The following is a 28,000-nucleotide window of genomic DNA, read 5'->3' on the forward strand; positions in this document are numbered from 1 at the left end:
TAAAACATCAGTTTGTTGTCAACATTATTCTCATGCTAAATCCAAAACCCAGCACTGTGCCAGCTACTAGGAAGAAAATTAACTCTATCCCAGCTGAAACCAGGACACACACTAATTCCCAAATGGCCCCTTTTCTGGTTGAACAGAAGTGAAAACCAAACCAGTGTCCAGCAGTATCCACACTAGAAAGAAGTTTGGGAAGAAAAAAATTACCCATGCTTATCTGCTGAAATCTGTCTCAGAAGAATAAAGGTGGCACTGGAAAAAAAAGTTTCATCTTACTCTGATCAGAGATACCACTAAGTCACTTACAGTCCTTCACAAACAACAGTGTTGAAAGCAGCTGTAAGGTTTAAAGCAACTGACAAAACAGTGACACCAAGTCATCAGCTACTCCTTACACAAATGTTATCAACCACCTCAATCTCTCTGGCACAGCGATCCTCATTTCTTATATCCCACTGCTCCGAGCCCTGTTTTAGAAGCTATATAACCATTCACATCATAGTGAAGCAGGCTGCAATCCCCTGAAGATGATGCAGTTCTTCATCAACTTCCAGTTAGATTTTTTCCAAAGACTTTCTTAAATCATGGCTTTACAGAAAAAAAAACAAACCCCACTTGCTTAATTCTTCAAAGAGATATACAAGCAAGAATACTTTTCTTACAATGAGTAAATGATGTATTTGAAAAATATGCATTTTACTTACAAATATTTGATATTCAGAGTTTGCTACTGTTAGTAAATATTCTCTTTTAGAACACAGACAGCCTTTAAACCTCAATAAAAGGTGAATTTCTCACCTGGGGTAGTTTAACAGTTCAAGAATAACCTTGCTATTTAAACAATATACTTAGCTTTCTAGAACCAGAGTTCTGCAATGAAAAATTTGCAGATTTAGGCACTGTTTGCTCATGTAGAAAAGTTCTTCCCTTTCTAGATTTCAGATGCCCTCGCTAAATAAATGGGTTTTCCTTCTCTGCCAAAACTCCTTCCACCCCATCAACAGCAAGCAATCTTATACCAACAGCAGGAAGAAAAGAACTAAGAACTTTATCCTTAATATTTTGACTGTGACACTACTTCCGAGCATTACAGCGAGATTTCCTGAAGAGTTGGTGCCTAGCAATGCAAAAAACAGAAAAAAATGCTATTTTCTAACTGTTTCTCCTGTACTTTTAAGGGATGCATCTAACCTGCAGAAAGAGTTTTGAAGAGCTTACTGCCCATTCTCTGCGCCTTTGGGAACCCAACTGCCATTGAACCTCTGAGTTTACATGTTTTCCAACACAGATAACAGTATCACTATTGATTTAGCACACTGTAATTGCCACTCATTTATGAAACAAGCACAAAATACTATTACAGCCCTTCATGTGTAAGATGTAACACAGCACACAGGGGATCAGTAACAGAGCATGGAGTATTTGACTAACGAGCCACCAGCCAAGGCTGCTTACTCCATCATTAGGGTGAAAGAAAGCCTTGTAGTAGTTCAATAATCTCTGCATCAGCTCATCACCCACAGCGCAAGGCAGCTTGCTGAAGAAGTGGAGCCCAGAGACCTGCTTCTTTTCAGCCTACTGAGCCGTTTGTATCAGCGTTGTGCTTTCAAAGCCGCTTCTGCCTAGGAAGGAATCAAACTCCTGTTTTCAGAAGAAATCTGATCTTTCATCAAGACACTTAAAAAAAATAAAACAAAACATTAATCAGGGAGTCACAATAGTTAACCCATTGGTGGTGTGAGGTGGGGATATTCAAAAAGGCTTTCTTTAACCCAGGAAAGCAAATCTCCCAGAGTACTCCCTGTAGAGGGAAAACATGCTCTCTGAAGGGCAATTGAGAGCTGGCTCTGAAACGCAGGTGATCTGACTTGCCCGCTAAAGGAGCCTGTTGATTGTAAGTCAGCTTTTCTCAAGCTTCCTGTAAGCCTGACCTTTTCTGGGTTTCATTGCCTTTGTACTACTCCTGTCCCCAAAGAGGGGAAAAGCTACTACCTTTGATTGATGGCAGCAATTCCTCTCCTAGGGAGTAAGGAAGGGAGAAGCAGATGTAATTATTGGGAACGAAATCATTTTTCCCCCATCACATGGGAGCTAAACCGATGCCTGCAATTAGAGGTTGTTAGCTGTTCCCTGGCTAGTGTAAACAGTACTAACCAGCAGTTGCAGCTGCTTCGTATGCCATTACACAGGAGAAACTGAGCTGCTACTAGTAATAAATCAGCAGAATTTAGTTTTGGTTTAACATTTATCCTTTTTTCTTTAGTAGCTAATAGTATTTTGATCCATTTTAAACATTCCTATCTCTCTTTCACCACAATACTCACTTTGATAAACTGCTGCAGACCTACTAAAATTTACTTTTGAAAATAACCTTTTTTCCACAAACCTTCCATCTGTAGAGCACCACTGTATCTTGTCTAAGCAGCTAATATTTAGGTGATAATCCCATTCAATCACCAATTTCTTGCCTGCAATGTTTTTTTCACTTGTCTTTCTATGGCAGCGCAGCTTGGGGTGGGGGGGGGGGGGGGGTGGGGGGGTTTACAGTAAGAACAAGCTGTAATTACTAGTTGCAGATATAACTATGCACCTCCAAACCCTGGAAGAAAGTGAGTCTTCAGCCATTAAAGTTATCTAACAGTGTAAACATTTGAAGACTGTAATGACAGCTTGTTCTCATTTCCCTGCTTGCAGAAATTGGACTGCTTCTGGCTGCTATCAATTAGCACGTCCCAACACTTTGTAGGAATGTGGCTGCCAGTGACCCCATGTTCATGTATCAGGACAGAAGCCGTGTGCATCTGAATATCTGTCCTTGGCTCTCCTAAGCAAGATGACAACTTGGGTTGCTAACACTCTCAGTCTGGCACTTCACTGAGCAACAGCTTGTAATAATAATAACAACAATAACACATCTTTATAATAGGGTAATATGCTTATAATAAACGGAATCCATTTCTAGGTGGAGAATATACAGCTACACTGGAACAAGATGGTTTTCAGCTTGATCTCTTTATGCGGTATCCAATACCTAAACTAAGGAGTCAAAATCTCATATTTCATTTATAAAAAGCACAATTTTTCTTTTTTTTTTTTAAGAATTGTTGGAAATGGAAGAAGAGATATATCAATGAATTGTTTAACAGTCTAAATAACTAAAGGATAAGTGATGAAATGTGGGACTAAATGGTTTCTGCCTCTTCTTTAAGTAACCGCTTAGGTGCCTGAGAACGTAGAAATGAATAATCAAACTTTACATCTGTCATGTAAAGTATTTTCTCTTGTTTGTCTTTTTTCTGAACATTTTCAGTAATTAAGCTTATGCTTCCTATCTTACTGTTTCCTTCAAAAATTCAACTGAAGAGTTTTGGTGTCGCCCTCCATATTTTGGATGAGATAGTCAGATCTGGAAAAGTTATAGTTAGCCTAAGCGACTGCCACTGCAGCTGGCCTTCCTCAGTAGCTCAGATAACCTAGTGCATTTCTTTGTGTTGTGAGATGTGACATCGCACTAAATGCTGAAAATTTACAAAGAGCTATCAGCAAACATACTACCAAATTTTCCCTTTTTAGGGATTACCCTTGGCTGCTCTAACTCATCCCCATTTCAACTCACACATGAATTTAGCCACGAAACAGACATGAGAAGTAGGAAAATCACTTCCACAGTAGTTAAGTCCCACAATCAGGATCTTGGTATTCACTTCCCAGAGCCTCCAGTCTAACACAATGTGATATTATCTAACATAAACGCATTTGAGAAGGTTTTGAGCTATTTAAGTCCAGAAAAATCAGCTGCATTTAAATAAGCTGTTTCTTAATTGCAATCAGATCTGTTCTTTCCCATCTGTTCTATAGAAGTCTCTGACTTCTGAATTAGGGGAAAGTAACAACCTATTTATGACCAACTTAAGTCCTGCCTCTCCCTTCCTCGTTCAAAAGAAGCAAGAGTAAGTTGTCTTTCTTTCCTGCCATATTGTTATACATTCAATTCTTTGAAACAAATGGGGTTTTTTGAGCATGCCCAAGTGTTTCAGTCAGTTGAGAAGATCGTTGCAACAGTTTGGACTGGATTTCAGATTATCTGCCAGACCTAACACTCAAAATGCTACATCTTATAAAACAGTTTTAGAAAGCAAGTGGCTTAATGTTTGTCCCTTTTATACTTAACAACTACAGTACAGTAAAGTTTCTTTCATTTTGGTTTTATTAATTCTTGTCAATAAATATTGAACTCATTGAGAAGAAGACAATTTCAATAATTTTCAAATTATTTGAAAATTCAGATCACATCAAAAGTTTTGGAAGAAGGAATAAGCTCACAGAACTTGACTTCACTGATGAAGTGGTGGAGTTAGCACACTAGCTCTTATGCCTAGAAATCTAGGTTCATTTCTTTCTGGAGATTGAGTCCAGATCTCATCATCGAGCATTTTGGGTAGAGAATTTTATTTATGCCCATGGTATAAACTAGGCAAAGAGCAGGTCTGAGCATCCACTTCTTAGTTGACTCCATTAGTACACAGGATAACTTGGAGGAGGTGATTCTCACTCCTCCTTGTTGGAGGTATGATACTTGGAGAAATGAGTCACTAGCTCAAAAGAGGATGCTCCAGGACAGTAGGAAGGACACTTAGGAGCCACCACCCATAAAGTCTACTGGCTGGTCCTGTAGATATTGACATTGTTCGATTTTCTCTAGGTGATGACTTGGGAACAATCATGACCCTATCTGTCCCTTAGGGTCTTGGGAAAAAGCATATATAGTAACCAAATTCACTCTAAGGAGACTAAACCTCCATATCCCGTATTCTAGTTCCCAATAACTTCACATTTTTTGTAAAGATGAAGATGAACTTATATCACAGACCAAGTTAAAAATTTTATATCACCGAATCAATAAATTGACAGAGAACACTTGCCTGTGAAAGCTAATAGCGTGCAGAGGAAAAGAGAATGAAATATTCTTTGCTTTAGACTTGTAATAAAACTTTCAGTGATTCACAGTGCCTCTGGTAGCTCTTCATGACCAGCTCCTTAGAGAGCAATAGCTAGCTGCAACTGTAAGAATGTGTTTCATAATCACATCTGCCCTGCTTTCCAGCAAAGCCATTTTACTCCTAGGAGTGTGGAATAATGCCAAGAAATGCAGAATCATAACATTTTCAACTTCTGTTATGGATGTAAGCACTAAAGAAAAGGTGACTCAGCCTCAGACATGCTTATTCACAGCCTCAGACATGCTTATTCACAAAAAAAAAAAAAAAAAAAGAAAAAAGTTAGCTCTGGATGAATGTCATTAATCCAGACTAGCATTCTTCAGCTGAGGAGTCACAGCGGTCAGAAACATTCCTAAGAGTTTTAATTTGCTTTGAAGGAAAACCAGGACTTCAAAAAGATCTGGGAAGTCTAAAAGATGATATTGCGGTGTCAGAATGATAACAACATTTGTGGCACTGTTGATGCGAATCAATATCAGAGTGACACGATGTCAGTACAAGTTATCCTACTATGAAAACAAACACATCAGGAAATTTAAGACCTAATTACGTTGCGTGCAGAAAGGGAAGCCTGAAGCAAGAGATAGAAAGAAAAGGTGAGTTGGTGTTGTATCAGTAAATCTGATGCCTAAATCAAGTAGACAAAGAAACATAAACGCCGTAAAAGATACATTACTTGGGGCCTCTTCCTCCTTTGAATGGCATCCATAGCAATGAATAGCACTGATTCCCTATCCAGACAGAATAACGTTCGCCACAGGAAGGGAGAAGATAAAAAGAAGGTGGGTCTATAACTGGTCTCTGCCAGGCCAAATTCTGAGACTTCCAGAGTCTCTCTGATCCAGACATAAATCAGAGCCTCATGACATGAGCAATTCCACTGGGGAGATCTCTGATGGCCAAAAAAGGCTACAGAAGAATCAAGCCTGTCGTGCAAATAATGTAGGATGAGGTGAGAGCTAAGATCCCCACACATAATAAAAAAAGCTTTTATGCAATAGGTAGCTCATTCTGCTGAAGAGAGAAGTTTCAGCCAGAAAGAGGCAATGAGACCTTTCCTCACTAAGACCAATACTCTGAAAGGACTTCAGGACTTAGAGCCGTGTCTATACGGCTCATGCCCAAATCCAGCTCACACGCTTTGATTAACCACACAAGAGCTTTGCTCAGAGCCAGGTGTACAGTATGGTTGAAAACAACAGATGCCACAGATAGACTTGGATGGGAATACCGGTCCTACCTGAACTGTTACCAAGAATAGTGGGAACGTGACCTAGAAGATCAGAAACCAGCATTAGGCGTAAATGTTAAAATTGTGAGAATTCAAAAATTTGTTACAAAAATGCTTGGACTGCATCGGTGTTACTGGATCAGCATCCATTTGACTTTAAGAAAAAGCCAGGAAGCCTGCTGGAGTAAAAAACTAAGACACAGTCTAAACGTTACGTACCAGGAAATAATTAGTTAAGAAACTGTTGGAAGGAAGAGCTGAAGGGGAGGCTACAAGGTATACACTTTACCTGTTTTAGTAATTTACAGAGGCTTAATTGTGGAGTTTTCTAACTCAATAACTGAAAGAGAACTTTATATAAGACCAGGTAATTGTTGCAGGAATATTATGAAGCTGATTAACCAAACCATCAGTAAGTACTTTGAGATGTTCTACAAAGCACTGCAGAAGTAAAAAAGATCTATACAATTGTTTACTACCTATGCAAACATAATTAAGCTGGATTCAAGAAATTGTACTAAAGTAAACAATTCAGGACTTGGGCTCAAAATGTACAGCCAAGTTCTTATTATATTTATATCTCCACAGTGCTCTTTTTACTTTCCCTTCCCTTCTGCCTCCCACTATGTATCCTTAGCAGCTTTTAGCTTGATTTTTCACTTGAAAAACTAAATTTGGGAATTTTACAAATTAAAAAAACAACCCCCCACACACTTCTACAAGAATGTCCCTTGATGCAAAAGATCCCCCTGATTTTCTCTTATTGCCCTCCTGAGCTTCTGTTTAGTAAAAGTTTCTTGTTCAGGCAGGCATTTTCAGAGGGGAGTTATAAAAAAAAGAGAGAGATCAATTAGGAAGCTGTAGGGCAGCTTCACCATATGGTATGCCCAAAGGAGACACTAGCAACACAATAAATTGCAACTCATCATGTCATATTGCTGTATTATGCATACTTCATTGCCTCCACTTGTAGCAGAGGTCTGAATCAGAATACATGAGATAATACCTGTATGACAGTTCTCATTCTCCAAGTAGTCCATAGCAAAATTTATTTCTAAGGTGTAAAATGAGGATGTCCAAGGTGAATAAAAAGTTTCTTGAGCAGACCAAATATTCACCTTCTCTGTTCCTGAATGCTTTCCAAGTTCAGGAACATGCAGGCCACCCAGTGCAGAAAGGTAAGGGTACTCCCCCAGTCCCTAAATTTGTGTCTGAAGCCCTAGCTCTCTGATTCAACAGATGATCCACTGTTGCCCTGCAATGTAAGCAAAATACAGCCCAAGTGCTTGTAAGGCCTTTGCACTGCTGCACATGCACACAGATGGTAAGAGGTACCTGAGAGTCTGACCTAGAAATACATCTATTCTGAGGCCCATTTAAATCCTTTGCTCACTCTCTTTGGAGCCCTGAATGAAAATAAAAGCTTTTAGCTTTGCTTCTTTTTTTAAAAGTCCCCACTACCAACCACTGTTAAAGTTTCACACAGTGAAGTACCTGAAAAACCTCTGCTGAAGCTCTGTGATTTAGGAAAGAGGCAAAAGAGAACGAAACCAGGAAAGAAGGAAGGAGAAAGACAGCTCACTTCCACTGTCTTTGAAAAAGAGGAGCAAGGTGGGATTAAAGCACCAGATGAGACAGTTCAGACACAAAGCACAAGCGACAGACAGAACAGGTTCATCATGCATTAGAGCGGTAGTGTCTGCTGGCTGATTTTTGGCAGCTGCTTCTGCAAGCGCAACCACTTGCTGCTGCTTTACCAACCAAGGGCTGAGAGCAAAACCCAGCATCCGTCACTTGCGCGAAAAGCGCTCTACCGCTCATCAGCAGGGTTCCTTGTGCTACAGCTCTGCAGGGTGGAGGATGAGTGCTCTAGTCTGTTTATTCTTAGCTAAATTGCGCTATTTTCAGGTATCATTCACAGGTTAGCTGATAGAAAAAAGCACAAAGGCTTTTGTTCAGCAGTAATGAGGCCTGCAGGTAAGCGCTTACCATAAAGTTATGTCTCTTGTTTTGTTTGTGTTTGTATTTGTTTTATTTTATTTTTTCTTCACTTTTAAATACCTGAGTTTTCATCATTCAATTTACAAATGTTCCAATTACCATTCTAACTCAAAAGCTACACCACAAGACAAAATGGGATGCAATTATAAACCCTTAGTATCATTATGAAGTTAAGTGATAAGAACTTATAAACCCAGTATCATTATGAAGTTAAGTGATAAGGACATCTTACACAGTTGCAACTAAACATACTAAAAATGGTAAAATTACACTTTACTACTGCTAAAAGGAGCTGGAAACAGGACAGGGTGTTGACAGAGACAATGATAAGGACATCTTACACAGTTGCAACTAAACATACTAAAAAGCTGGTAAAATTACACTTTACTACTGCTAAAAGGAGCTGGAAACAGGACAGGGTGTTGACAGGAATCAGTTACAAATGCAAAATTGATCACTTGTTGGCCAAAACTTCACAGATAATCAACCTAATAACAGCTAATCAAACAAGTGTTACAAGTTAAGCAAATAAATCCTTCCCTCTCAGTCCCTCCTTTTGAGACCTTGCTAGCTCTGAAGTGTGAATCCATTCACTGGCCATTTAGCAGACCAGCTGATTTTAAAGTCCAGCCTTGCTCAAATTGTAGACAGACGTGAGACTGATTTCATAAAATAAACCCTTCAGCACCAATGACTCCTGTCACAGCACATTACCTCCTCAGTTGTACTGGCACAGCTGTCTGAGAGGCTTTGCTGTGAACCAGACCAAGGAACTGATGCAGTTGGAAGTAATCCCATGGATTATATTCCCCCCACCCCCCCCCCCCCCACCCCCCACCCCCCACATGAACAGCCCACCCCCCAAACCCCCGAAACCCACCACCCCCCCCCCCCCCCCTTCTCTTAAAGCCAGATCACTTTCCCTATCTAGCTCACAGCAGGAGTGGGAATGTGCAGGGAGGTGACAGTTGTCCCTGAGCAGTCTCGCTGCTGGTACTTCAAAAATGCTAGACCACAGCCTATGAACTTATTTTCTAAGGCTTGTTCCTTTTAAACAGTTGCAGATTATACATGCAAACACAGTCATCAATGCTCAACTTTTAAAACATGTCCCAGAATCTCTAAACATTGGAGTGAGGTGCATATCGCAGCCTCAAAGCTGTGCACAGCTGCACCTCCTCCCAAGACTGAATTATATGACATTGATAATGTTGTGATTTCTTTTTTTTCCCCAATTACATTTTTCATCTTCCATTTTCCTCTCTATAGCACCAAGTTTACAGCAGCTAGGCTCAGGCTGCTGGACACTCTGGGCTCTGTCTCCACTTAACAGAGAAGCACACAAGTACGTTCAGTCTACTCTGCCAGCCAGAGCCTTGAACCAAAGCATCCATGCTCGACCTGGAAAAGCTGAGCTGTAACAGGTTTTCCTACCCCACCTCGGTCTATCCAGGACACTTCAGTGGAAGCTTACACCTATTATTAGGGACCAATCTTGCCTGGGTTTCTGGTGTGCAGTGAACTCCAAGCTTGGGCTCAGATGAGCAATAAGTGGAAGTTGGAGGATTTATAATGTGCGGTTGTGAGGAAATCTGTCTTGAGAACATGTACTTAACTGATGGTATAGACATGCTGAGTGTTATTCTGCTGAGAGCAGTTTGTTCCTGCAACATTCAGTTATTGCTTCAGGGGACTTTAAATATCATTACTTGTGGCCCAGACGATCGCAGGTATTCAGGCTCATACAAGAAATGTAAGCTTTCTGCAGTGCTATTTCACTGAGACACAGATGGAGCTGTATGATTTATCTGAAGTCACCCAGGGATACAACAGCAATCATCCTCACCAGGCCTATTCCCAAAAGCACAGCCAGCCTTCATAATAGATGCTGACTAAGTACACAGTCAGTGCTAGGAGTAGAAACGGATTCCTCCACTGAATTCTGTTTATTGCTATAAACAATTTACATGGATAGCACCTTGTTGTGGGGTTGATGATTCATTAAGATGTCTTACTAGATCATGCTTGTGGTGATAGGAGTAAGTCAAGAGCATAACTCGGACTGCGGGTATGACAATCTCTGTGAGGCTGGTGAAGTGGCTATATTTTGGCTAACTTGTCGGCAATTCAAACCCGGGATTTCTAAACCACAGCATCAGACTCAGTGGCAGGTGGCAGAAAGTCCCACATAGAGAGGTGGGGGTTGTGGAAAAAGGCATAAAATTGTCAACTGTGAGTTACGCTCGTAGTCTAAAGATGACACCACCTCACTGAAGCCATGTATGCAGTGCTCATAGCGTCTCCACTGTCTGGCATTATCTGCACTTGGTCTTTTAAGTATCACTGATGATGATCTCAGCCCGAGTTCTCATTTACACAAAGATCTTTTATACAACTTGACCATTACAAAGGTCTTATACCTTTCATTGGCACCTGCTGTAAGATTGTTTTTCATTGGCAGCGCAGTCTAGAAAGACATCGAGATAAATGGGATTCAGGTCCCCGCTCTGCCCTGTGTACTGTGCTCTTGAACATACGTTGTGGAGCCTATAATGGTTTGCTGTAACAAGCAATTCACTGTGTAACGGGTGATGAATGAGTTATAATATCTTACTGCTCTTGGCTAAGTACATGAAGTGGCATGTGTAGTGAACCTATTTCAGGATTTATTCAAGTGTGATCATTGAAACACTCGTTCTTTGCAGGAGGCAAGAGGAAATAAACACTTCGATGTTTTTTTAACAAAATTGGGGCATTCTTTGAAAGGATTTGCTCTGGTTTTGCCATTTTGGAGTATTAACTGCAAAGCAGTTTGGCAGACTTATGCTTAAATGATGTTCTAACATTTACCACTGTATAACTTGAGGGGAAGAAGGTTGTTTGTGAGATTCTCCTTGCAGGTACAGCTGTGTTGGGTGCTGCAGAGAGGCTGCCCAAGTCAGGGAAGCAGGAGGAGACAGTGACCGGTGACAGGATCTGCCAAGAACTGGACAACACTACAGGCTCCTTCTGTGGGGTTTCTCTGTACACATTTGACTTAGATCTGTGGTGTGTCAGTGAGATATCACTGCTGACACTAGCGCCTGCTTACATTGTCACCCTTGTTCACTCTCTGCCATTTAGTTTCCTTTCTGTTAGTAAGAGAGTGGGTTTCTGTAGGGGAAGGAACTGCACTATGCCTGCCCTACACTAATAAAGTTAGAGGACTATTGTAATATTATGGTATTGATAATTGTAAAAATAAGCTGTGGGCTGATGCAGTGACCACAATTTGTCCTCACATCTATTTTAAGCCTAAGGACTTTCTTAAATCTCAACATCTTCACTCCCAAGACTCAACTGCATTAAGAATGAAGCACTCTTCTTGCCTCCTTTTTAGGTTAATATCATTAGATTTCCATTATAAGCTGCCATTTGGCTGGTTTGCACCCACACTAGAAAGCTGTCATCAAGCCCTATCACTCCTTCCTTCTTTCGAATCCTAATGATCACTTTCCCCTGTTTGAGTCAACATCAGGATGTTGACACTGAATGTTTTCTATTTGAATTTCATGCCAGGCTGCTGCCTGGTGGTTATCTGATTGGTCCCTGACATCAGCAAAACTCAACTTATGTGAAGGTCAAACAACCGAGAAACTGAGCAGTTGGGGGCAAGGGAAAACAAAACAAAACAAAAAAACCCACCACAACAAAACAAACAAACAAAGTCCAGACTTTTTTTTGTGTGCCATAATAATGCAAGTACTCACTGATGGGAGGGTGTATACTTCCCCTGACATCAGATACATGAACTTTTTTTGTTTTAAACAGAGAAAATACTCATCCTCATCTAACCTAATATGCTGACTTAGCTTTACAGGGACTAGATGGTCATCTTTTCCTCCCATATTAGAGTGCTGGGAATGAGGTTTTATGCTTGAGAAGTCATCTTGCCATCAACAAAGGGCTAAAGAGCAAAAGTGATTGAAATAAAGCTGCACTGTCAGCAACATTTGCTTCTTGACTCTGAATCTGCAAATGACTACATAATTTTACATAATTCACACATTTTCATGGAAGAGGATTATATGCATTGTCTTGCACAGTAAATTACAGAAACCTGGCCAGTGTATTCCTTTTCTGGCAATTTATCACAGTGATATAAAGTAAAGATGCTTTCTCCCATTTGTTTTTTCACCATCAACAATAAGGTGAAAGCCTGAAAAAGACACCTAGCTGAGTGCTTTCCTATTGATTTATTTTGTCTTATTAAAACCTTTTTTCCTAAATACAAAGTAGCAAAACACTTAAAATCTGTATGACAAAAATCTGGAGCTACAATAGGTATTTTTTAAATGATAACTCCACAGATACTCTATACTGACTTTAACTCTATGAAAATAAACTGAATTTGTATATATGTTAAATAACATTACACCATTGGCCCACAGATATGGATATTCATAAAATACCACAGGCAACAACAGGTTTTTCTTCTGTTAATCTTGACCATGACAGCATCAGTTTCCTGTGTCTATAAGCAATGTTGGAGGATCTCCTGGACCAAGTGTTGCCCACAAGCCTTGGGTTAAAAACCATGACATTAGACATTCAATTTCATCTATTCAAGGTTTAAAAATGCATGCTGTTTGGAGCACAGAGCAAGGGTAAGGAGTGTGTTACAGGCCTGATGTTCCCAAGGTCAGTGAACCATGATAAGAAACCAGAAAATACTGCAAGAAGTTGCTTGCTGAGCAGGAGACCTCGTAGATTCCCTGCCTCTGTCTGAGCCCGGCATGCACCAATGGGCTCTGCAGTCTTTTCCTCACCACCTCCGCCAAGGCTGCTTCCAAGGTCGGCTCTGATGTACCATAGCTGTGTAACCTCAGTTCAGACTGCTGTGAAAACATCTAAGCTGTTAGAAAAAGCTGTGAGAAGGCTTGTCTGGAGCCTCTGCATGTTGTCTCAGGAGCTGCCCGAGGCCTTTACTGCAGCTGCGTTGTAGCTATGCTGGCGTCTGACCCTGTTTCCTCCTGATCCTGACCTTGCATTGCTGATTTTAACTTCCTGGATGGACCTTGGATGATCCTCGTCACCACAGACTTGTGTCTCAGGACATGGCACCAGTGGGGGCAGCTGCCTTTGTCCCCTCAGAGACCTTGGCCTGGATGGAGGGAGGACACAGCTGCCCAGTGAGTGCCAGGAGCTGCCCCAGCAGCAGGGGGGAGCAATGCTCTGGTGGCTGTGCTGCAGGGGGACGCACTAGTGGACATCTTTACAGACTGCCCCATCAAGAAGAGGAGGTAGACAAAGCCTTTCTAAACAAATCGGGAAAAACCTTACAATCTTAGGCCCTGACTCTCGTGGGACACTTTAACCATGTAGAAGGGCAGCATGTCAGGGTACAATTAATCCAATTTCTGGAGTATGTTGGGGACAGTTTTTCAACACAGATGCTGGACAGGCTGAGGGAGATGTTCATCCAGATCTTCTGTTCACAATTAAGGAAGAACTGTCTGGGGATGTGATGTAAAATGGCAGCATTGCCCAGAGTGTCTATGAGATTGGCAGATCTGATCTGCCAATTAAGATCCTGAAGGAAGTGAGGAAGACAAGTAAGAGAATAATAGCCCTCAGCTTTAGGGAAACACACTCAGTTTGTTCAGAGACCTGATCAGCAGGATCCCTTGGGAAACTGTCCCAAAAAGCAAAGGTGCCCAGGAGACCTGTACAGTCTTCAGGCGCAAGAACAGTCCATCCCAGCATGTGGGACAACAAGGAGCTGGCAGAAGACCAGTGTGGCTGAATGGGAGCACCTGGCTGAGCCCACCCCACCAAGGGAGACACACATAGGAGGAGCAGGCAGGGGCTGCCCTGCAACGGTGCAGAAGCGCTGCCCAGGCATGCGGGGATGGAACCAGCAAGGACAAATATTGGCTGAAAGATGAATGTGGTGTGGGATGTGTGGGGCGGCAAGGGCTTCGACAGCTGCATGGGCAGCAAAAAGATCAGGGAAAATGTTGGCCCGCTGCTAATTGGGGAGGGCAATCTAGTGACAAAGGACATAACAAAGACTCAAAACATTCCTTGCCTTGGCCTTTACCAGCAAGGTCTGCTCTCAGGCCTCCCATGTCTTTGTGCTTAGTGGCAGAGCTTGGGAGTGAGAGAAGTTCATGGTAGGTGAAGACGAAATTAGGGACTGCTTAAGTAAACTGGACATACACAAACATATGGGAATGAATGGGATACCTCAGAGGGTGCTGAGGCTGCTCTCTATGCTATGTCTCATTAAGATCCAAATGTGCCAAAATTAAAACATGTTAAATATTCACAAGCAACCACAAAGCCATGAGAAAAAGCAGAAGTCGAGAAAGCCTGAGAATTCAAATATCAGCCACAAACTATTCTCACCAATGCCTTCTGCAGAGCCCTCTCTTCCCTTTCAGAGTAACTTCAGGCTATTTGACCCTGGTTATTTGACTCTGTCTTGCCCCTCAGGAACACTACTTACAAGTAAAGTTTCCATGACTGTCCCAGCTTCCTAGAGACCTTTCAGGACAGGCTTACCAAAAACGATCTGGATCTGTTCCAGCTTGCTTTAACGGAGCATGAGAGCACAGACTTTTAAACAGTAGCAATGGGTTAGGGACAGGAAGCCTACTGTATTGTTAGGGTTGCAGTAACTGATTGTAAAATAATGATCACTTTGAGATAAAGATTACTTCTTCTGACACAGATGAGTGTTTTGGGCTTGGGACATACCTTAATGTAATATTATAAACATGGGGCATTGGTTTTAGATATGAAAAGTGTTGCTGTGATGTAGACATCATAATATCACGGTATTAACAGACATGGAAGTTCTACTTTCACAGTATTTGTAGTGTTCATAGTGTCAAGTACCAGGAATACCAAAAACCACAGGACAAAGTTTCTAAATTGAGTCAACTAATTCTTATCACAAAGCGGAGATATAGAAAATATTCCCCAGCAAGGTGCCACTGCACAATTTTACATCCCAGAGAGTTGTACTCAGTTCTACAGGATCCATATATGGGTAATTAATGAATCTTCTCTAACTAGCCAACCACATGTCCATTACTGAGCTTGTGAGTCAATACTACTAATTCACAATGACATCAGCTGGTGGCTGGGGATTGTCCCTCGCAGTGTGCTACTGTTTAACTCATGTTTATGACACTAATTACACTGGCACATGCTAAATAATTCAAGCTTCCTTGGACTCACACACAGACATCAGTAAGGTTTATTCATGCCCATTAAGCACTGACCCACACTGGAAACTGTGCATAGTGCGTGCTGTCCCAGTTTTCAACATAGAAAATGGCAATTCCTGATGTAGCTGAGGCTGCCAGACACGATGGTTTTCCTGGACTTGTCTTTTTTTCCTGATGAGAAATCTTTTCCAGGTGGAATCTGAAAACTCTGCACTGTAATTAGTGGTACCCAAGCATGATTATGGATGAAGCACCCAGTATGCTATATGCATGACATGTCTCCTCATGGCCATGCTAGCGGTCTGGATACAGCAGACTTAGGGCAGATGTAAAGAGGGCAAAATAGGTTTGCTATGTCCTGGATGTGTTGGACATCCCGAACAGGTGCTGCACCAATGGCCTGTACATTTACAGTAAATCTGATGTACGCAAGAGCTGCAAACTCATGTGCATTTGTAAGTCACCTGGAGAGTATGTACACACAGGCTATGAACTGTAATTACCTCTGTTAGGGTGACATGCAATACAATCTGAAAGCCATTTGAAAAAATGCAATGGTGTTGCCATTCCAAAAATGGCATTGCCAGAGCCAAATCACTTTCACAAGTCTTTTGAGCTACTTATGTGTTACAAAGAGATAAAAGAAGAGGAAACTATGACCTCAGGAGACTGCACAAGATTAATTCCGTGGCTGGCATCAGAATGCAAAAGTGTTGTGGAAATGGTGAGTGATAGGGACATTTTTCAGAGGTTGGTTTCCACTGTGGCTCATAAGCAGTTAGAGAAGCAAGTACTGTTAATGAGGAAACTGGACCTGTTTTTGTTTGTCCCCATATCTCATGAATGCACCAAACTAGTAGTACTGTTAATTACAACCTCTATACATTTCAAAAATATGGATAACACATGGGTCCAGCAGAGGATGACTGAGAGACCAAAGGCCATTTCATTTTGTACATTTAAAGTACTTGATGCAGTGAGAGCTTGCTACAGTTTTCTTTAAAAACAAAATAAAAATCTGACAGTCTGGCAAGACTTGAGATAATGATCTGGAAATCACAGTAAAAAAAACTATATTAGTAAAGAAATAAATTATTTGTTGAAGTTTTTCTTTAAGCTATACTGATTGGTGTCATCTGTGTGTTCAGAACAAAGCAGAGATCCTTAACTCTATGACAATTTTAGGTAAGTTTCAAGCCATCAAGACAGCAGAGAGGAAATAGCTCAAAACATATTAAAGAAATTTGCCTCAGCCTTAAATATGCAATAATTTAATTAAGAATAGGAAAGCTAAATTTCACCCACCAGCCCACTCACCAGCCCACACATTCAAAATATATTACAGCAAGAACTCAGGCTCTCTGTTAATTTTTTGTCATAATAGAGTAGTTGGTACCTGCTCTTCTGTCTATTCCACATCTTTACTGAGAAATTCAATCTCTGCTGAAATTAAATCCCTTCTGAAATAAGATAAAATTTTATTGACATGTTCAGAACAACTAATCTTGCACAAGGCTAAAAGTGGTGTTTTTATTCAGGACAGAGACAGGAAAAGACTAGAATAAAACTACTGAGACAGATTTCACTCAGCCTGTAGGACTTTGCATCTGAATCTCAAAATGGCAGTCTCCACACTGTCTTCCCTGAAGCAGGGAGGAAAACAATGCCTTTTCAGTGAAAGAACTGCACACACACAACTAAATGCCATTCTCAGTCAGACATTTCTATTCCATTTCCCTTGCCTAATTTATGATTTTTTTCTTTAATTTACTGATGGATGATTTTAGACTTTGGGAGAGCTTATACTACAATGTTGTGGTCAGATGTGTGTATCAGAAGAGGTGACTGGCATGTGCTCTTCCTCATTTGCACCTCTAGATTTACCATCTGCCACATGGCATTGGGAGAGAGTCACTGAAATATTTGTGTTCTTCAAACATGGAACAAGAAACCTGATTAGTAAAAGGAACATTGTATTAACCCCAAAGCTACTCTTCTCCTTTTTCCATTTGACTGCAGATTTTTTGCATAAAATCCCTCTGTGTGTGGCTTCTCTCTGCAAGCCAGGATAAACAGTTTACAACATCATTGCAGCACCAAGTGCACTGCTGCATTTACATTGCCTTTAGGCTGATAAGAAGTGTGATCATTTTCTTTTTTTATCAATCACATTACCTTCATTTGGCATTTGAAAGTTGTTTCTTCTAGCTGAGTAATAGTTAATCAGTCAAAAGGTCCTTTCATTAATTCACTTAATATTTCCTCCCAGCATATTCTTAATACTTTTCTCCTTCAAATATTGCTTCATTTGTAATTTTATATCCAAACCCTCTGATCTAAACATAAATCCCTGGGAGGCTTTATTATTATTGCTGTTATTCTTTTCTCTGCATTTTTCTCTATCCAATGCTTTTTCTGAATGAAGTAATTTGATCTAACAAATCAAATCTAGATTGTAACAGACCTTTTAGAAATCAAGCTACTGGACCTTTTAGCACAATATGGAATTTGCAGTACGGTGTTTCAGAACACCACTGTCACGTTTTCTTGTTGCCCTTTTAAGTATTTTGGAAGCACATTTGGGTATCCTATTAAGAGCTGTTAAGAGAGGGCTTTATTTCCAGCTATGTTGTTCTTTCAACTTTGACTTCAACTAGAGTGGGATCGAGTCTTTAATTCTGAATTTATTCTGAGAAATTAAAGATCATAAATTAAGGGTTGTTATCTAAGACAACATCCTCAGATAACTTCATGCAGTAAACAACATACAGTGGTCCAATACTTACATTACGCAAGCATTTGTCATGTGTACTGTTTCTGGCCATTGGAAATTAGCACCATTATTACTAGTCCATTTTACCTGTTTAATCATTTTTTCAGAATCATTACGTGGTCGTTGCTAGGATTTACTGACCTAATACAGTTCCAAAATCTACTTACTTTAGTCATCCACCAGAAATCTATCCAACATTTTTGCACCAGCAGACACACACACACACTCACACACTCTCAGTTTCTTTCTATGCTTTCAGGAACATCTATATCATTGTTATGTTAGAGTGAATGTAATTGTATTTTTTATTATGACACACAATTCCAAACATAGTCCAGGAAAATACAGGCATTGCCTTTCAGAGCAAGCCAGGCTGATGAAATATCTTCCCTTTGCTTGGGACATTTCCACACAGAAAATAGTTAACATGTTGGAATCACCATTATCTCCAACATGCAGCAAATCCTAATTATCCTGGAAGATGAACAGCCCACAAGTTTTATTCTGAAGAGTCTAGCAAGTGCTATTATTCTGTTTAGAATAGGCACAGAGAAATAGGCACAAGTCCAGCACTATGCACAGTACAAAACAGAGCAAGGCAATGACTGTAGCTCTCCCTGATCCTAAACAAGCAACTCAATCAGGTGACTGTCCTCTCATACTCCAGATTCAAAATACAACTCTTCTGTTTTCCAGTAATATTCAAATAATTCGGATACCTTTCCACTTCTCAGCTCACTTTGAACGTTTTGAGTTTTAATTCCTTCTCTTCTTCCTCCCCTAAACTAAAAATATTATATCCCCCTTACTGATATTCTATTTCCTTCTTCAGATAGAAAACGTCATTATTCGTAGCATCCTCCACTCCTCAGTCACCTTTCTTTTGTTTGGTTTGTCTGATACCTAGTTTGCTGAACTCGATTCTCCAAGACTATGTCAAATTTCTATCAGATAACATTCTCTCCGATTTTCTGTTTCCCAAAGGCGTGAAATTTAGATGTTAACTTGAATCAAAAAATATATATCCATCCATAGAAAAAGTCAGGGATGAATACTCTCCTGTTACAGGATCCAGGTAATACTGAATTATTTATAGAAAGCATGCTGTATCAGAACACAAAATAATGCTTAAGTAACCTCTCCAGGATATATCAATAAAGATTTCCAGAAGCACCAGAAAAAAAAGAGAAAATACAAGAAAGATTTGGAAATTCAATAAGTGTAAAGTATTGCCATTTAAAAAGTTAGATTAAAATACCACATGATTTCATCAGCTTGCACAGAAGAAAACAGAAGCCTGTCTAGTTATTCTACAAGATCAGAACAAAAGAGAACAAGCAAGCAGAACTTACTATACACATTCACTTTTTTCTTCTGTCGGGAATATATAAGCTTTAGTTACTTGGTCTAAAGATAGATAGGAAATGTCCACAGACACCAAGAGGTATTTAAAAATGTTAAGGTTGCAAAATCAAGTATTGAAAAATTACAAAATTCTAGGCTTACTCTTACAGTATCATTGCTGACACACACATACGTGTGGCAGCTCTGATGCCTTTCAGCTGTTGAGAATCTTCACAATGTTTCATCGTGCTTCATCCCAGAAAAAAGGATCAAAGTATTCAGTTAAACAGTTTATTCTTACTATTCACCTTGTGAATGAAATTGCAGGACAATCAGGGTGTTGGGACCCTCTAATTCTGCCTTATGTGCCACTTTTCATGCTCAGTCCATGCTGCTGCATGCCCCTCTCTTCAGTTTGGGGGTAGCCAAGTAAATCCCTATGGAGGCTTATTACTCGGGGCAGTGTACCCTGCTGTGCTGAGCTCGCTGCCAGCATGTGCTCTATCTCCATGTATGTAGCATAGGAGGGAAAGGACTCAGAAAGGTCTTACTACAAACATTTACAGTTCTGGTAGGAATGGACCTGTTTTTCCCCAAGGCGAGAGCCACCTACCTACATTTTTATTGCATGATCCCACAAGGCTTTTCCTTGCAGCCAATGCCTCGTTCAATATACCACTGAGCACAGTGCCCTGAAATAATCCATCTTTCTGAGATGCGTGGAGACTGAGATGGCTTCTCAAGTCCATTTGCATCAGATGTGTACAGTTTCTGCAGTTCAGTTACAACCTGGGGATAAAATTTTTTGCTTCTAAAAATCCTTAGGGCTGTTCTTTTAACACTACTATTATTTTCTATAGTACCATAATTATTTGCTAATTGCACACATAAAAAGAAAAAGTGGTGCTATCATTATGGTGGAAGGAAGGGAGGAGGCACACATATATAAGTGCCATACTTTTATATGCTTTTAACTTGCTTGAACCTTTCTTGAAATTTTAAAAGAAATTCAACACTGTATGGAAGATTAAATGGTCAGGAGAATTTTACTGAACAACAAATGCTATCAAAAAACTTATCTAGAATAATTGTGTAAAACTATTATATATTTACTCTTCATTCATTAAAGTATTCATTAAATGCATTCATTAAATTATTTCAAATAATTTGGAACAAATGACTGGAATTTAACATCTCCATTAATAAATCAGATACTGAAAAAATTGCTTGATTGAACAGTGTAATTATTGTCAAAATGAAACCTTGCAGATTCTATTTCTTTCCTAAGTTTTCTATCAAATTAAAAATTGTAAGAAATGAATGATACACTGAAGAACAATATGTGATACAAAATAGTGCAGTGGAGAAAAGCAGTGGTAATATGCAGGCTGTGCTACTTACCAAACAAAAGAACATAATGGTTAGTCAAAAAGATGGCAAATAAACTCCGCATTTACGTGGAACATAGCGCACTTCCGAACGGCAATCTATTCCATCCTAAAAAGTATCTGAATTAGTTGGGTTGAATTGTTTTTTAAATAATTCTATTACTTTTTATTCACTATGGAAAGAACCAAGATTATTAGTATAGATACTTAAATTCCAGTTAGCTAGTATAGATACCTAAATTCCAGATAGCTGTGGTAGATGGGATGACTGTCACCTAGAATTTTTAGGTCCTAAAGTCCAATTATCTACCTTTAGAGCAGTATACATTTATTTTAAAAATCCCATAAAACTCTCTCGCATGTATCCCAGGCATGGATACTTACATTTACAGGTAACTCAGGAGAAAGAAGCTTGAAATGCTGATGTAGGTCTTAAAAATTCTTGAAATTCCTGAAAAACACATTACTGTGAATTACACAGTACAAAGAGGTGATATAACATTCTTCAGCTGTTTGGATGTACACACCAGTGACTACCCAGACCAGCATTCCAAAAATTAGCAGTTATACGGAATATCACAATAGTTAAATTAGCTGTAAGGAAAAACTAAACTAAAATTAAACTAGCTGTGAGGGGGGAGAAAAAAAAACAAACCACAAAAGAAATAGAAAATCTAATTTATGGGCACAGAGAAATGTGAATAAATAGACACAGCACTCAAAAACTATAGAAACAAAAAGCTATAGAAAAATAATTTTGTCTCACCAGACAAAAATACAATAGATCAGTACTTTAAATTATTATATGGTGACATGAACTATGTGTTTATTGAAGACAGTCTATCCATTCTTTACATACCCTCTGAAGATTATCCAAAACTTGGATTCGTGCACCCAAAGCACACATACCCTCACCTCAGAACAGGCAAGTGATGAATATACAAGCTTTGACAGAATTTCCCTTTAATACTGTTTAACACAGGGAATGCTGTACTATACAAGTCCAAAGAAGTGGGAAATTACTGGCATCCAGAACAAGGGAAATCACAGAGCTGCACCCCAAAATGCTGGGAGTCACGGTGTTTCTTACACACTGCTGTGCTAATCTTTAAGGCACTTTTCACTTTTAGAACTTGATACCTCTTTACCTAAATACAACATATTTCCCGTTTGCTGCCAGACAACCTAACGTCTAACAGAGTGTGTATCTATGTGGCATGTAAAAGTGGGTTTTATTCTTCTTGGAGAAAAGAAGATTTTCTGAGTTGCATTAATGAAAATTAAGTGAAATATAGGAAGTGAAAATTTACCTAGCAATGAGAGAAAAGTGGAAAAATCTAACATTAGGATTTAAAAAATAAATTTCAAACCTATTATATAGCTTAAGGTCAGCCCAATAATGAACGACACAAGTGATGAATGCAATTTATATGACAAGAGATGATGTCATACAGAAACATAGGATAAACACAAGGAGCTTTTACATATTTATTATTGAACTTATATAAATGAAAGGTGTAATTAATAGTTAGTAATTTTTATTTTAATGTGCAAAATTCAAGCAACAGGCACCAAAATACCAAGAAACAGCTGCTTTTCAGGCTCCTGTATATTAAATGAAAAAGAAAAACAGATTTTCAGTTTAAGCTGAAAAACCTCTTATTTGCTATTGTGTAGTTTAAATCAACTTATTTCAATGTTGAGAACCATTCATTCTTAGACAAAGTTTTACTAGACAGTAAAGTATCTTCAGAGATTTCTTCTGATTGACAATTTAGTTATGGTTCACCTTTGCCTCATTTAATTGCATGATCATGCAAGGGAAGATTTTATTAATACCTTTCCTCCTCTAAAGAATGATGCAGTCCAGATTCCCTACATTATTTTTCACTAGATAATCAAGCATTTGCAAAAGCTGAAGACTAAATAATTAATCAGTCAATGAGTTCAAAACATGAAAAACTAATGAGTCAGGGTTTATGTAAGAATCACAACTCCTGTATGATGGAATACGTGTGGCACCAATTTATATGTTTATTTAAACTTCACCTTTACAAGTACTCAAAATGAATGTCTATAGCCATTTTAAAGGTCAACAGGATTGAGTATACTGATATTTTTGTATACCAATCTGAATTATTTTTAAGGCTGCACCTGGTGTGAATGACTTTTGAATCATTCCTTGATCTTTACTGAAATAGATCAGTTAGCAAAAGAAATTGCATTTCTCAGAAAGTCCCATCTAATGTATGGAGATTTCCATCTCTCTTGGAAAAGTTACAAGACACCTGATCATGTTAATCCTTCTGTACAATAACTTCTTTTTTTTTAAATTCAGAGCAAAACAGGCAATATTTTTCCATTAACTTTGAGTCACCAGAGATTGCTAGTACTCTGTGTCTTTGCAGTATTAACCAACTTCTATTGCAAAACTAGATGTAATAGAAGTATTTTATCCAAAAGTACTGCAAGGAAATGGAGATGAAAAGGACCATACATCTAGCAGAAAAAGAGCAGAAGGAAAACATGATATTGGAAACTGAAAATGTCAGTGAGGTCAGGCCAACTGCCCTGCAAATGCCAACACATAAACTGCTGTGCAAGAGGGTACTGTAATGTATTGATACGATATGGAGAGGTTGACTATCCCACTTTGCTCTGTGCCATGTTTTTGTCTCTTCTGAATGCTCAAAGCAGAATTGTTCTCAGGTTGAGACAGTCTGCTGCTGCAGTAAACGTCCAGATTGAGCTGCAAAGGCTGAAGGCTCTTGGGGTATCTCCCCTCTAATGCTCTGGTAAGAATGCTTTGGGGGTTATTTCCAAGGGTTGTCCAAGGCCAAAAAAATACGGACAACTGGAGAATTGATAATCACAGATACTGTGAAGACCACTGGACAACTGGATTGATAATCACAGATACTGTGAAGACCACCTTTCTCTGAGGTGTGGTGCAGGGTTTTTTTCTTCAAGAACCATGAGAAATTCTCACTGCTCTTTCCATGTTGCTGAACCACTTAGTCCACACAAACAGAGCTGTAGAAATAAAAGCCAAAAGAGAAGGAGAGGAGCTTTTTTTTTTTTTTTTGTGTGTTAATTTACAGTGGCACATTGGCTACCTCTATAGGAGTACAATAAACAGCATGCGGACTCCTGCCTAAGGATTGTCATGTTAACAATTAAACTTTTAGCAAAGTCCCTGTGTCAACTAGAAACCTCTCAAACAAAGCCTGGTCATGCATCAAGGTTTTGTATGGGCCAGGAATAATTTCCAACAGGCTGTCTGAATAAGGCCATCTTCTTTTTTTTGTGGGTAAAAGAGTTAATGGTATGGATATAGGTCATAGCATGCCAGCTGGCTGCAAAGAACTGTCCTGGACTGTTTTTTTGTTATTGTTTTTAACCATGACAAATGTAGCCATTGGATTCAGCCAGCCCAATAGCTTGTCTGTGGCAATGACAAATAGAAAATGTTTAGGGAAAGCATTTAAAAAGCAGGAAAGGCACGGAGTGATTTTTCCCTTGGTGTATCCTGCTGGCTTCCAACAATCAACAACCTAGGGATTTCATGAGTCACAGACTGCATCCAGATGCATTGATTTTAACAGCTTCATCTTCTTACTTCCAGCTGTTTTCGGCTTTGCATTTTCCATTTTCTTTAGGCTTATTTTTAGACTGAGCTCTTGGGTCAAGAGGGGAGCACAACTTGCCTCTCTTCCAGTTTCTGAGACCAGCTATGCACAAGCTGCATTGGGTTGCACCAGCTCTGGGAGGTGCAATGGGCTGGATCCAGAAGATTAGGAATTCAGTTCTGGAAGGATCCAAGTACCTGCCTTATTTGTTAAACTTCTCTTTTAGGAAGTCAGTGGCCTGCTTCAGGCTCCTATGCTGAAGAGAAACGTTCCCTCTATGACAGGGTGACAGAAGTTCCATCGTGCAATGGGGTACTTTGGATACCTGAAGCTCAGGTGAGCAATGTTTGATTTTATTCCAAAATGTGATATTTTGTTTCAAAACTTAATCAGCATTGTTACTTCATATGTTTTCTGTCTTTTGTGGATTTTTCATGAGCTCTTCCAAAGCTTCCTCTGCTGATAAACTTGTATGGATAATTAAAGGCTTTCATATAAATAATTTATTTTGAAGTTACTTGTTCTCCAGTTTAATTAACATCTCGGTATGGAGTTGAAAGTGTGACATCTGCCTGCACAGGAAATGTTTTTTTCCAAGTTCAGGAGCTGGTGCCATGGTACAGACAGAGGGCAGGGACCTTTCCAAACACACAGAGGTTAGAAGAGTAAAGCAGACAAGAGACCTTTTGAATTTCCAAGGGGAGAAAGGAGTTTAGGAGAAGAACAGAGGCTGATGGTCTGAGAGAGAAGTAAGGTCACACTCTCTTTCATCAATTACTCCTTGGAGAAGATAAACCCGGTAAGAAAAATACATTTGACTATAGTTCAACTACACTTTACATTAAGGCAGTTTCTAATACCCTTTAAAACCAAGATTGGACTGATTAGCTGACACAGGAACCCATGAACAAAAAGGATCTAGCAGAGATAAAGCCCTCCAGGCCCTTGAACATAAGCAGTGGAAGCAGCAGGTAACACTGCTGGTGGAGGCAGCTCCCATCTGTGTGTCTGATCGTTTGGCGGGGGCTTACAAGCCACCTGTAGCACATATGCTACTGTTTAGAAATCTATGATCCAGGCCAAAATATGTTTTTTACAACAAAAAGACAAAAAATGTGCCTTAGCAGAATCTTAGGCTGTGCATAGTGGTTCTTTTACTTGTATTAAAACCCAGTTTTGTTCATAATCGTTTTTAAACAGTTTTCCAAACATGGTGTCCCTGCTCATCTAGATGCATGACTTCGTGTCATATTTCCTAGTACAAAAGAAATCGAATTATAAGTCAATCACTTAGAGCAATTATATTACTTACAGACTTTTTCTTCATGACAGATAAGAAACAGACCTGTTACTACCTATACTCTAATTATTGTCTTAAAAGGATTTAGTAATACAGCCTAAGATGAATATTAAATTACTTTTGTCTTGTCTTACACTACCTGGGTCAGAAAGGTTGATTTGGGTTATGGCCTAGGCTGTGAAACCTTTATTTTACTGGCAATAGCATTACTTTTAAACTTTTTTTTAATACAGAAAAAAGAATTCTATATTTTTATTTGATTTTGTTTCTAAATTAATTTTCAGTCTCATCTGCTAAAGAAATGAGATGTGAAAACAGTTCCGTCCTGTGTGTGAGCACATTAGTTGAGGAACATACTTTCAGACTTAGTCTAGCTAACACTGTAGCAAGGTTATATTTATCTGTTTTTCCTACCAGATGAATAAAAAACCTGTCCAAAAATTATCTGGGTTTTTTAATTAATAAAAAAGCTTTAAATACATAACAAATATAAATTTCAGTGTGGCATGTCAACAGTGAGTGCCCAGGAAGTCTTAAACTGTCAGTGACCCAGGAGGCTAAGCAGTACATCACTGAGATTTGGAAATGTCTCTCAGAATTTGCACAATCCTCTGTCACATTACAAATGCATGCCCTCTGCACAGTTAAAAGGACTGATTCACTGATCTATGCATCACGTCTGAAACAATAGGATTCTGATTTTTGACCTCACATCAATTTCAATTTACTGTAGTTGCAAAGACTCCAGCAGAGTTACTTCAGAAATACATACATGCAGCTGAAACCAATAGAGAGCCACAGGTCTCTAGTATCACTGCATGAGCTCATCTTCATTATCTCCCACATTTCTTCTCTACTCTCACTGCACTCAACAGTTGCCTCTGTTTCCTTTTGTATTGCAAGCTCTCTGGGACAGGGACTATTTATGACTTTCCGGTCAGGGTTTCAGGGCATTTCTGTAAAGCTAATCTGAAATAATAATAGTATTCAGAGAGTGTCTAGACAAGGTAGAAGCTATTGTTGAGCCAAGGCCCTTCCATGATCATGCATTGCCTATAAATTGCATAATAATAATCTGACTTCTTAGTGGAATCTACTCTTACTATTTTTCAGTCATGTGAGTGGCTTGTTGTCAGCCAAAAGCTGACAGCAATCTAATCCATAGGACCATTTTGGAACTTCTTCTCGTGCCCATAACGTATCCAGGCAGTCCGTTTCAATCAGAGCGTAGCAAGTTGCAGTATCCCTTCAATGTCCTCAAACTTTATGCAGTTTGCTTTGGCTGACCATCAATCCACACTTACTGCTCTCTGCACTTCCACCTGAGTAAACCTACTGGCAGTAGAGAAGGAAACACTGGCATGCCTTACAGGTCATCCAGGCTGATGGATGCTTACTTTCTGTGTTTTGCTGCAATATCAAGTGCTTTCATTTTTCAGCATTTGTTCCAGAAAAGCAGGTCATCTTTCAGACATCTCTGCACAGACTAAAGAAAAAAATCAAGATTCTATTTTGCAGTGGGATTCAAGGTTTTGTGCATTTGTTCTCATTTTGTATCCAAAAAGCCTGAGATGCTCAACAATGTTTTCAGCTTTCCCATCATCCAGGTAGAGCCCAGAGATTAGAGCTCCCACCAGGGACAGGGAATATGTTCAAGGTGTTTTAAGGCAGGACTAGGAAATGGACTTTCCAAATATTCACTTGTAGGTGGAAAAACAGCTTGAATTTTGAATGCTAACAGGCAGCCGCTAATTGGATATATGTTTGCTGGGGTGAGTGTCTGAAACTGAACTTTTGAACTCTTCAACTCTCAAGCAGAATCCTGCTACTTGGTAGCTCCAGCTGGTGTGGGCTGGTTGTAAATTTTGGTGATACTCAGACTGAACAAAGTGACACATCCTGAATCCTCCAGCTAATAAGAAAACATGAGGCAGAACCACCAATTAGAAGGCTAACCACGCGTTGTGCTTCTGCACATAAGCTATTTAGACTGGGAAAATGGGAGGCTTGGGGGCCAAGAAAGAAGAGCCAAAAAGAAGTGGTCTCAGAAAAGAGAAGGGGGCCTGGAAAGCAGAAGGTGAAGATCCTGGCTGCAGGAAAGTTCCTGGAAG

The sequence above is a fragment of the Aptenodytes forsteri genome, unplaced genomic scaffold (assembly GCF_000699145.1).
Source record: "Aptenodytes forsteri isolate BGI_AS27 unplaced genomic scaffold, ASM69914v1 Scaffold217, whole genome shotgun sequence".
Taxonomy (NCBI): domain Eukaryota; kingdom Metazoa; phylum Chordata; class Aves; order Sphenisciformes; family Spheniscidae; genus Aptenodytes; species Aptenodytes forsteri.